This window comes from Sceloporus undulatus, chromosome 5 (genome assembly GCF_019175285.1).
Source record: "Sceloporus undulatus isolate JIND9_A2432 ecotype Alabama chromosome 5, SceUnd_v1.1, whole genome shotgun sequence".
Lineage (NCBI taxonomy): Eukaryota > Metazoa > Chordata > Lepidosauria > Squamata > Phrynosomatidae > Sceloporus > Sceloporus undulatus.
The window spans coordinates 79,329,923-79,340,218 of record NC_056526.1 but is presented as its reverse complement, the minus strand read 5'-3'; the positions used below and the strand labels follow the sequence as shown (position 1 = coordinate 79,340,218).

Below are 10,296 nucleotides of genomic sequence, written 5' to 3'. Positions count from 1 at the left end.
GGCCTCTGTCTGCTTTTGCAGCTGAAAAATAAAAGAGTAGGAATATCAAGTAGGTTTTAAAGATGGTCAGACTAGAAAGTTAGAGTGCAGCCAAAATATGTCCTAAGGATAAGGTGGCATTCTCTATCTGAGGCTTATTACACATTTGAAAATAAAAGTAGAAGCCCCAAATCACAGTCCATTGAAACAATTATAAGTTTCATTTTCAATACCTGTATTCAAAATTCTCACAAAACTTCTGGGATGTCTGCTGTTTCTGTGTCATCTGGTCACTGAGCAGATGGAGGGGGAAAGCTGGTCTACCTATGGGCTTTGCCAGTTTTTGGGGATATCCCGTGGTCTGTACCACTGGATGTCATTACAGGCCTAATATTAGCAGGCAATGTACACTGAACCCCTTCTTCTGTAAGGCTGGACCAGCCAAAATGGGCCATTTGCATTGTGCCATTTTTTAAACTGTTCCAGCCCAATATGCCACCAATGTACATCTGCACATGGTTCAACCAGCATATGCACATGGACATGCCACCAACAACCACCAGTCACATCCCTTGTCCTGCCAACTGCAGACTGATTCGACATCCTGCACAAATGGCTGTGCAACCAGCCACTTAATCACCTGTATGGGACATCAGTGCACCCAATGACACATTGGCACAGGATGAGGGCCCTTTCCTCCCCTTCCCCATAGCCCCCAGTTGGTCTAGCCAGTTTGTTATTGCTCTTCTTAAATCAGTTGCATTGTTGGCGACCTGCCATATTTGTAATCATTTCACTTCATGGGTTGTGTGTGATGGGTCGATCGTGCAGCTGACCACTAGTGTGCATATGCAATCAATCTGTGGGTGGGCAATAACAAAAAAATATGGGTGGCAAAGGCAGCAGTGCCTCACCAGTCCCTTTCCCCGTCTTTCCACCAGAGCACTGTGATATGATAGTTCATACTTTCTGGCTTCTCCTGGAGCAAACCAGGGGGTATTTTGCTCCATTGTTTAGCTGTGGAGCATGGCTTCATTCTGGTTCCCTCCTATTTTGAGCATGTGCATTGTTTCAATAGATAGGTTTCAAAATGGGGTGAAACTACTTTTAACACATCCTTGAATGTTCACCTAAACTCCTTTACATATAGAAAACTAGAATGTAGTTTTTGAAGGCACTTGGATTTGTCTCCAGCTTTGAATGAGAGATGAAGTGCTAGCATAAAGGAAATGTGTGAAGTTAAGAAAGGAAGTAATCTCTTACATTCTTTGTCATCAAAATGAAGGGCTTTTGAAGAGTAAGTGCAATAAATCTTGTGCAGTAACTCTATTGCATGTGCACCTATTCCTGCAAGCCCAGGAATGTAGAAGAAAAGCATTTATACAACATTTAACATGGGTGTAGTAGTTCATTGTTCTTTTATGATGAGTGTTGAAATCATCTGTTTAGATCAAAACTGTGCATGTTCATAGTTTTCAGTTAATGGAAATGATATTTGGTTTTTGCAGTGTTTGCTGTATAAAGTATCATCTCGAAAGAAATTACCACTGGCGAAAAATCTGTATCCAGTACCTTGTAAAATTGTGGTGGTCTCCAGAAGGAATTACAGATTTTGTACAAGTCCACAATGCTGAAGTAAAGTTTATAGTATTCCTTTGACTCGATTTATGCTTTGTTGTGTCAAAGCATAAATGAGATTAGCAGAAAATTCTCAAATATTGAAAACGCATACGTAAATACTACAAATTTCCATTGAAAGCTTCATAACATAAAGAACCATTTACAATAGTGCTCTAAATAACTGCAGGCTATTTTTTAAAATTTGAAAATTAACATTAAATCATAAGAGACAAAATAATTTGTAGTTCAGTTTGAGAAGCCATCTATATTCTGAATTGATGGAAAGTACATGTTTGGATGGTGACAAAAGGTAAATGATTTCAGAGTACATTGAATTTAAATTTCCTTACATATTTGCTAGAGACAGGAGTCTTCAGTATTCCTCTTTTCCCTCACTTTCACTTCTAATAATTCTAATGCTGTAATGTATTTATTACACTATGACTTAAAAGAAGCAAGGCTGCTTCTATTCAGAAATAAACAGATTTGCTATGTCTGTGAAATAGACTTACATGTAGTGAGAAGCTTTCTAACGTTTTCGGAAAGCTCTGAGTTTCTTGTTGCTTATGAAATGATAATACAAGTGGATTTAGCATTTGTATATCTAGAGGCTCAAGCTTATTCAGTTGTACCAAGGCAGCTTAAACTAATATCTAATCTTCTTATAGAATTGTTTCCCCAATAACAACAGGACTGCTTATAACAGGCTTGAACAACCAGATGGCTGTTTGGGGAAACTGAATGGAAGTTGCACAAGTTAAGCAGTATCTAATTACATTCCTCCATGTGCTTATTATTTTAATGTTTGAAAGGAATGAATGATGAAGATGGCATTAATACAGTTGTCCATCATGGTGTTTTAGAAGCCTATCTGTTGCTTGTGGGGAGCTGCAAGGTTGCAAAGAGTGGTACTTGAATATTTAATAATGATGAGTGTGGAATAATTGTGTGGAAACAGTTCACCATATTTAATAAAAAAAATCACAGTAAACCTTGATTAGTGCATTCAATTTTGTTGCTGTTAACTGCCCATGAGTCGACTCCAACTCATGGCAATCTTGTGGATGACACTTCTCCATGATTCCCTGTACTTCACTGCTCTGCTTAATTCGTATTAATTCATGCCCATGACCTCCCTGATTGAGTCTATTCATCTGGCATGCAGTCTTCCTCTCTTTCTTCTTCCCTCTACCTTTTGTTTAAAGCATTATTGTCTTTTCATCTGATCTGTGCCTTCTCATTATATGGCCAAAGTAAGGCAGCTTCAATTTGATCATCTTGGCTTCCAAGGAGATTTCAGGCTTGATCTGTTCAGGGACCCACTTGTTTGTCTTTTTGGCTGTCCATGGTATCTTAAGCACTTTTCTCCAGCACTACATCTCAAATGAGTTGATTTTCTTTCTCTCTGCTTTTTTTCTGTCCAGTTCTTGTACATGGTGATGAGGAATAAAAATGGTTTGGACAATACTAACATTAGTGCTCAGTTATATATCTTTACAAGATCTTTTCTAGTTCTTTCATAGCTGCCCTTCCCATTCCCAGTCTTCTTATTTCTTGACTGCAGTCACCATTAAATATTTGATCCTCAGGACATGAACTCTAACTATTTTTTCCCTCATTGTCTAGATTGAAGTTATGTTTGTCTTCTGTGGACAATATTTTTTTTCTTTATTTTCAACATTAAGATTGCCTTTGCACTTTCATCTCTGACCTTCCTTAGTAATTGTTCCAAGTCTGTGATGTTTTCTATTAGTATTTTGGTATCATCCATTGTTGATGTATTCCTCCTCCTTCTGAGTTTAACCTTGCTTTTCTTATGATGTTTTCTTCATACAGGTTGAACAAATAGGGTAAAACAGAAATCATCATCATCATTATTTTTAGTTATCTCATTTACAGTATATGCCGCCTTTCTCCCCTGAGGGACCCAAGGCGGCTCAAAGACAAGAATGTAGCCTTGCCTGACCCAGTAGCATCACTAGGGGGTGCAGGAGGGTGCAGGCTGCACCGGGTTGACACCACTGAAGGGGGGGTAACACCTGATGAGCACCTTTCACCTGCTTGCTGTGTGCCATGTCGCATGGCAGGGAGGTAGAGGGCCCAGCTCCTCCAGTCACTGACCTGTGTGGTAAAGCCACATGTGGCAGGGAGGGAGAAGGCCCAGCTCCTCCAGTCCCTGCCCTCATGGCTTTACTCCTGAATAAAGCTGTATGGGGCAGGGAGTTGGGAGCAGGCCCTTTTGGCTCCCATGCCAAAACTCCACCCCCTCCAACAAGTGACACCCCAATGTGGGGCGCCACTTGCCAACAAAGTATTATGTGACAGGTTTTAATAATCTTCTCTTAAAACAAAAAGTGAGTAAGAGGTAAAGTTATATAGTGACCTTTTTTTCTTCATTTATTAATGTTATATTGTTAAGTAACACAGATGTGCTTAGAGGCAGACAGGGACATGCTGGCTGCGTGATTCTGAGTGTTGTAGTGAAAAAATATTTTTTTCCAAACTCTTAAAAGGAAAACTAGGATATGTACTAGATAAAGATGGCTCACAAAAATAGACATGAAAATACAGAGGATCTGGAATGCAATATCCTAACAAGAAAATAAAAATAGGGAATAAAATTCAGATCACTTAAAATAAAGTTTTATACACACACAAATACACAATGCAAAAAAAAAAGATATTTATTAAAAAATAACAATCATACCCCAGGATAAATGTTAATTTCCTCAATGGATTATCTTCCTGAAATAGTAACAGGGTGAAATTGTATTTTAAACCATATCAACTTGTTTATATGGATGTTTAGAGATCAGTTTGCACTTCTAAAGAAATGTAAATCTTCAGTTATATTTGATCTTGTATGCAGGAATAAAAATGAAACCAACCAACCAAACAAACAAACAAAGCATTTTTCACCCACTAGAATAGCGTCTAAGACCCCTCTTTGGATCTCACCCCTTGAAGCATTTTACAGAAGAGAAGGTAGACTGAATGAAGATTGGTACATGTATGAAGAATTGCTGGAAAAATCAGAGGTTTCCAAGTAGATAAATCTGAATTAGAAATAATTATTAGGGGGTGCAAAGTAAATCAATACCAAATTATACAAAACCTTACTGAAAATAAGTGGAAGAGGAGATGATCAAAGACCAAATGATAAGAAGGGCTAGAAAAGTAGGGCACCTGATTATTGTTAGCACAATGGGAGAAAATATGGTAAAAAGGCCTGAAATATTTGACATCACAGAATCTAAGAGAAAACATTTATAAGATGTTTTACCATTGGTATATAACTCCAGAAAAAAAAATCTAAAATTTAGAATTTTTTTTAAAAAAAAACCCTGAAAATAATTGCTGGAAATGCTGGGAGGGAGTGGGAACTTTTTTCCACTCCTGGTGGACTTGTAAATTGGTAATCAAATATTGGGGGGAAATAAATGAGGTAATAAATTCTATACCCAATATTAAAATGCAGATGTCTCCACAACGCTATTTATTGGGAATATCAGAAGAAGATTTGGAAAGTAAGTATGGTAAAATGTTGTATTACTTAATTACTAGGGCCAGGTTAGCTTTTGCACCCAAATGGAAAACCAAAGACATTCCTACAGAAGAAGAATGGTTATTAAAACTATATGAAATAATAGAATTAGATTAATTAACTCAGCTACTTGAAAGTAGATCAGTTGATATAGTTTATGAAGAGTGGAAACCGATCTTAACTTACTTTGAAAGACTCGTTTTGTTTGTTGGAAGTGTCTGTCTACGTTCCTCTTTTATTATGTCCCTGTCTTCAGACCAAAGCTCTTCCAGTTCACGGTCTATTATACTTAGTAGTGCAAATATGTTCCTTAGATTGTCAATGAATTCTGTACTAATATTGTTTAAATCATATTTTGGTATGATGACTGCTTTTCTATTCTTCTTGAGTTTTATTTTTAATATGAATAATTCATGATCTGTTCCACAGTCAGCACCTGGTCTAGTCTTGGCCACCAGTATGGGGTTTTGCCATCTTTTGTTTCCAATTATATAATCTATTTGTTTTTTGTTTTTTATTGGCCGTCTGGTGATGCCCATGTGTATAACCTTCTTTCTGGTTGTATGAAAAATGTGTTTGCAGTGAATAGGTTGTTGGTTTCACAAAAATCTGTCAGATGCTCACCTGCTTCATTTCTTTTGCCTAATCTGAATCTGCCTACTGGTTTTAATTCTTCTTTGTTTCCTACTTTGGGTTCCAGTCTCCAGTGATCAGCTTGACACCATGTGTTGGTGTGTTGTCAATTTCTTCCTCTACTCCTTCATAGAATTTATCAATTTCTTCCTGTTCTGCCCCTGTGATTGGTGCATATATTTGAATTATGGTGATATTCATCAGTTTTCCATGGAGCCTTATTGAGATGCTTCAGTCTGATTTTGCATTGTACCCTCTGACTGATTTTGCCACATCTTTTCTTATTATGAAAGCCATCCCATTTCTTCATGTATTTTCATTCCCCGAGTTGTTGTCTGATTCAAAGTGGCCCATTCCTGTCTATATTAACCCACTCACTCCCAGTACTTCTATGTTTATCTGTTCCATTTCCAGTTTTCTACGTCTAGCTTCCCGTGGCTCATGCTTCCCACATTCCATGTCCCTATTTTATGTGTAATGCTACTTTGGATTGTATTTGCCTTTCTGGGCATGTTTACTATTTGTCTTGTCATCTTTCTCTGTCCTTAGCCCTTCTTGCATGAGTGTTTTCTTTGAGTTTCTACCTGTCTCTATGTTGATGCTCTTATCCTGCCTGTGTATCACTTGGAGTGTCTCATCATAGGGTTTTCTAGGTGAGGAGATAACACAAGGAGGGCCACCTACACCTCCGTGTTCGCAGTGCTAACAAGCGTTATCTACGATGTCACTTCTGTTCTTTCATTTTAGTGACACCTATCACTACTGTTGCTGCCCAATAGTTGTTTTCCTATGTCATCCTCCCTCTCATCCCATTATTGTTTAATTGGTTGTTTTCCTACCCATTTTCTCCTTCCTCCCTTCTCTCCCCTTCCCCCCTCATGTTCCCCTTTCTTTTAGTTTTTCATCTGTCTCCCAGCCTCTGTTCAAATTTCCACTGGGTTCTTTTGTTCCCTCTCCTCTGGCCTCATTCCTGCTGGCTGCTTCTCCTTTCCTCCTTCTGTGAGGTTTGAGGGGAGGGGATGAGATGAGATGGACTTTGCCTTCCCTCTCCCTGTTTGCCTCACCTAGTGTCCGGCTCTTTCCTTCTTCTTCCTCCTGGCTACTTCTCCTTTCCTGCTTCTGTGAAGCTTGTGGCGGAAGGGAGGGGCTGAGATATATTTCTACTTAGAAATAATTCCATCTGAGTTCATGGCATTTTCTTCCAGATAAGCATGAACAACACTGCAGTGAATGGAATAAATTCTGTATTGGTCCAGCTGGATGACACTCATTGAATCAATGGTACTTACATAAATGTTCAGTTGCTTAATAAGAGTAAGCAAGTCTACCCTGTTTGGTAGTATCAATAAAAATTAGATCTAAATGTCTTTAAAATAGTTTTTGCGTCATCTTGTCAAAATGGCATGTGAGGTCTGAGATATGGTGAATTCTTATTATAGTACTTCTTGGGGTATAGGTCGTGTTCGTGTTGACATATAAATTAACCTGCAAGAAGATTCCAGATAGTAACCTATAAAGAAAACTTCAGTGTCAAGACCGTCAATTTGTGTAGAAATGTTTGCTATCTAAAAATTTCAAATCCACACTTCATTTTCTAGTTTTTCCATTTCTCACTGCAGAGATTTTTATCTTTTTATCATAATTGAAATTATTGCCTCCTGACCTGGCAAAGAGGATTCAGCAAAGAAATTCTTAAAATCTGCTCTCTCTGTTAAAATTTGTACTTCACCATTTCCTCTTCCTCTGGTGTTCTGAAATGTTAACTCACAGACTGAATGCTTTTATAGTGAGTCAGTGTGTTTGCAGTCTTTGCAGTGCTTGCCTGTGCATGTGCTTCCTCTGTGAAATGGATGTTGATGATGCTACCTTCCTTACTGTTTTTTCACAACACAGTTGAAAGGTATCATGAACAACACCAGATGCCTTTTGAATATTCTTTCTTGTAGGCAGTCAGTCTAGATTAATTCCTGCACTTTGCTTTTGCACTAAAAGCAAAGATCGGTACTCTGATTCTAAGAATGCAGCTAAGCGTGCTATGCATGCTGCTGTAACAGAGTCAAGCATACCTTTTGCACTGAAAACACCCTGTTAAGTCATATTACAGTGGAAAAAACAAATTAGAGGAGCACATTGGAAAGAACACATGCACACCAGGTATGCTATTTCCAATGAGTTGTAACAAGAATTTTACAAAATGTGGACTTTTTTCTTCTTTGCATTCAAGTGTTTTTTGCTGACAGAGATCAACCTAGTTGATATTTTTAGCCTGGGAGGAGAAAACAAATGCAAATTGGTGGACAACAATATCTGCTTGAATAATCAAGAAGTATTTTAATGCTGGAAAAACAAATATTAAAATTAGCCAGCTTGGCGGAATCACAAAGGGACAGTTCATCAGATGAAAATAAATGATTATATGATATCCTGGGGAACTGATTGTGAGCGAACAAACTTTGATAGACTAAGGGGCAAACCAGACCCCCCCCCAATGGGCGGCTTCAAGTTACCCCTCACAAAGCTGGATCGGGGCCATGGCAACTGAACACCATGGCCCCAGTCTGCTTTTTGTTGACTGAAAAAGGAGAGGCAAAAAGCTGGCTTTTCTGCCCCACTGCTGCAGGAAGCCAACTTTAAGGCACTTTAAGTCAGCTTCAAGGCATCTTGGAGTCATGGGTCATCTGTATGCCATGCCCCCAAGATGCCCAGAAGCAGGCTTTTTATGCCAGTCTGTTTTGCACTTGAATGTTAAGAGTGGCTCTTGATGCTATAGAATAAATCCACCTCCTCTTTCAGCAGTTGAGGTTTTACCTATAATTCTTTCCAAAAGACATGCCACTTGTTTTAACTTGATCTATAAACTGTTCCTTGAAAAGAAAGACCTATTTCTGACTTCAGCATTTAACTCTGAGGCTGCTATACATCATTTTCCTCTATGACTATAAAGAAAATCATTTGTTTACAAAGTCATGTGTAATTCTGCCAACAATAACTCCATTATTATCATTATCATTTTTGTGCTTGCTTATCTGCAAACCTATATTTACCATTGGAAATGGAGCAAGTTAGCCTTGGCCCCTGACCTTCTTGCTCTGTTGCTAAATGTGTGTGGGTATTTACCTCACAGGTGTGCTTAACTATTTGTTACCTTGATGCTTATTTACTTGGGCTTGCATTTCATCAGCTAAAGATCTCGATAACATGAAAGATTATCGCACTGGGGTTAAAACGTTCCCTGGTGCGTTCTAACAGGGGTGAGCACATAGCGTGACGGGAACATGATGGGGTTAGAATGCAATTTTACCGCACAGCGGAACTCCGCCGTCACCGCCGGCCATTGGGAATACCCGGCGGTGATGGCGGCGTTCCACTGTGTGGTAAAATAGTGTTCTGGGCCCCATCGTGTTCCCGTCACACTCTGTGCTCGCCCCCATTAGAACGCACCGGGGAACGTTTTAATCCCGGTGCGATAATCTGTCCGGGATTGCTGCCAGCAATCTCTGACTTATGCTGATAACCAAGCCTGCAGCCAACACGTGTAGGCAAAACAAACTTTGTGGAGAAGCAGTCAAAGAGCAAGCCGAGGAAACAAGCCGGTGTCGGGGTTGCAGAAAGTCAAGCGTGCCGAAAGACGAGCCGAAGTCAGGAAGCCAGAAAGCAGCGTGGTCAAAACAGTCCGAGGTCACAATAGCCAAGAGATAACAAAGGTCCGGTCCGAGGTCAAGGTAGCAAGGTAACAAGATGTCTGGAGCTAGAGCAACAGCAATCACACCAAGGGCTCATGCAATAAACTCTAGCAACAAACTCAAGCCTCTCTTCCACTTAAATCAGGGAAGCTCTCCCTCGAGCCACCTGAGGCTGGTTTGCTAACTGTCTTTCTGCAATCCTCCTGGAACTGCGCCTGCAAGCACTCTCGGCCCTTCTCTCCTGATAAGAAGGTACTTGCAGGCATGCCTCGTCTCCTGAATCACCACTAGGCTGTGGTACCGAAGGAAGCCTCTCTGTGGCACTAGGACCTGGTTGAATCTCCTCCTCTGGGACTGGAGGATCACAGCTGGGACCTGGCAGGGCAGGAACAGCACCTGGCGTTGCCTCAATCAGCCCTTGCTCTGGAGGAGGCTCATCCTCCTCCTCATCCTCCGAGAGCTGATCTTGGCTGGCCATGACATAATCTTCACGGTCTGAGTGTTCTGAATAATAAGATTTGTTCCAATGGATAATAGTTGAAATTAATTGTAACGGTACTAAAAGTATCTGGGAAGGGGACAATTTTAGGTATAGCACAGAGAATACTTTAAGGCTGCATATATCAAAGACAACTATTTTAAGCATTCATTCTGTTTAATATATACATGAAAGGTGAGGTCATCTGGAAATTTGGAGTGAGAAGTAAATAATACATGGATAACACTAAATTGTGTTTGTTTTTGTCATCAATTCACCCGAATCAGTAGGAATCCTAAATCAGTGCTCCCAAATATATTGATGAGATCATTAACAGTGAATGGAAAATGGATAAAAAT

At 39.6% G+C, this 10,296-nt stretch overlaps 1 protein-coding gene across 4 annotated transcripts in view; it reads left to right on the top strand.

Moving 5' to 3' along the window:
* The window catches only part of TAFA5 (TAFA chemokine like family member 5), a 348,007-nt gene that overhangs the window by 38,935 nt on the left and 298,776 nt on the right, over positions 1-10,296 (top strand). The gene's annotated exons all lie outside the window — the stretch shown is intronic.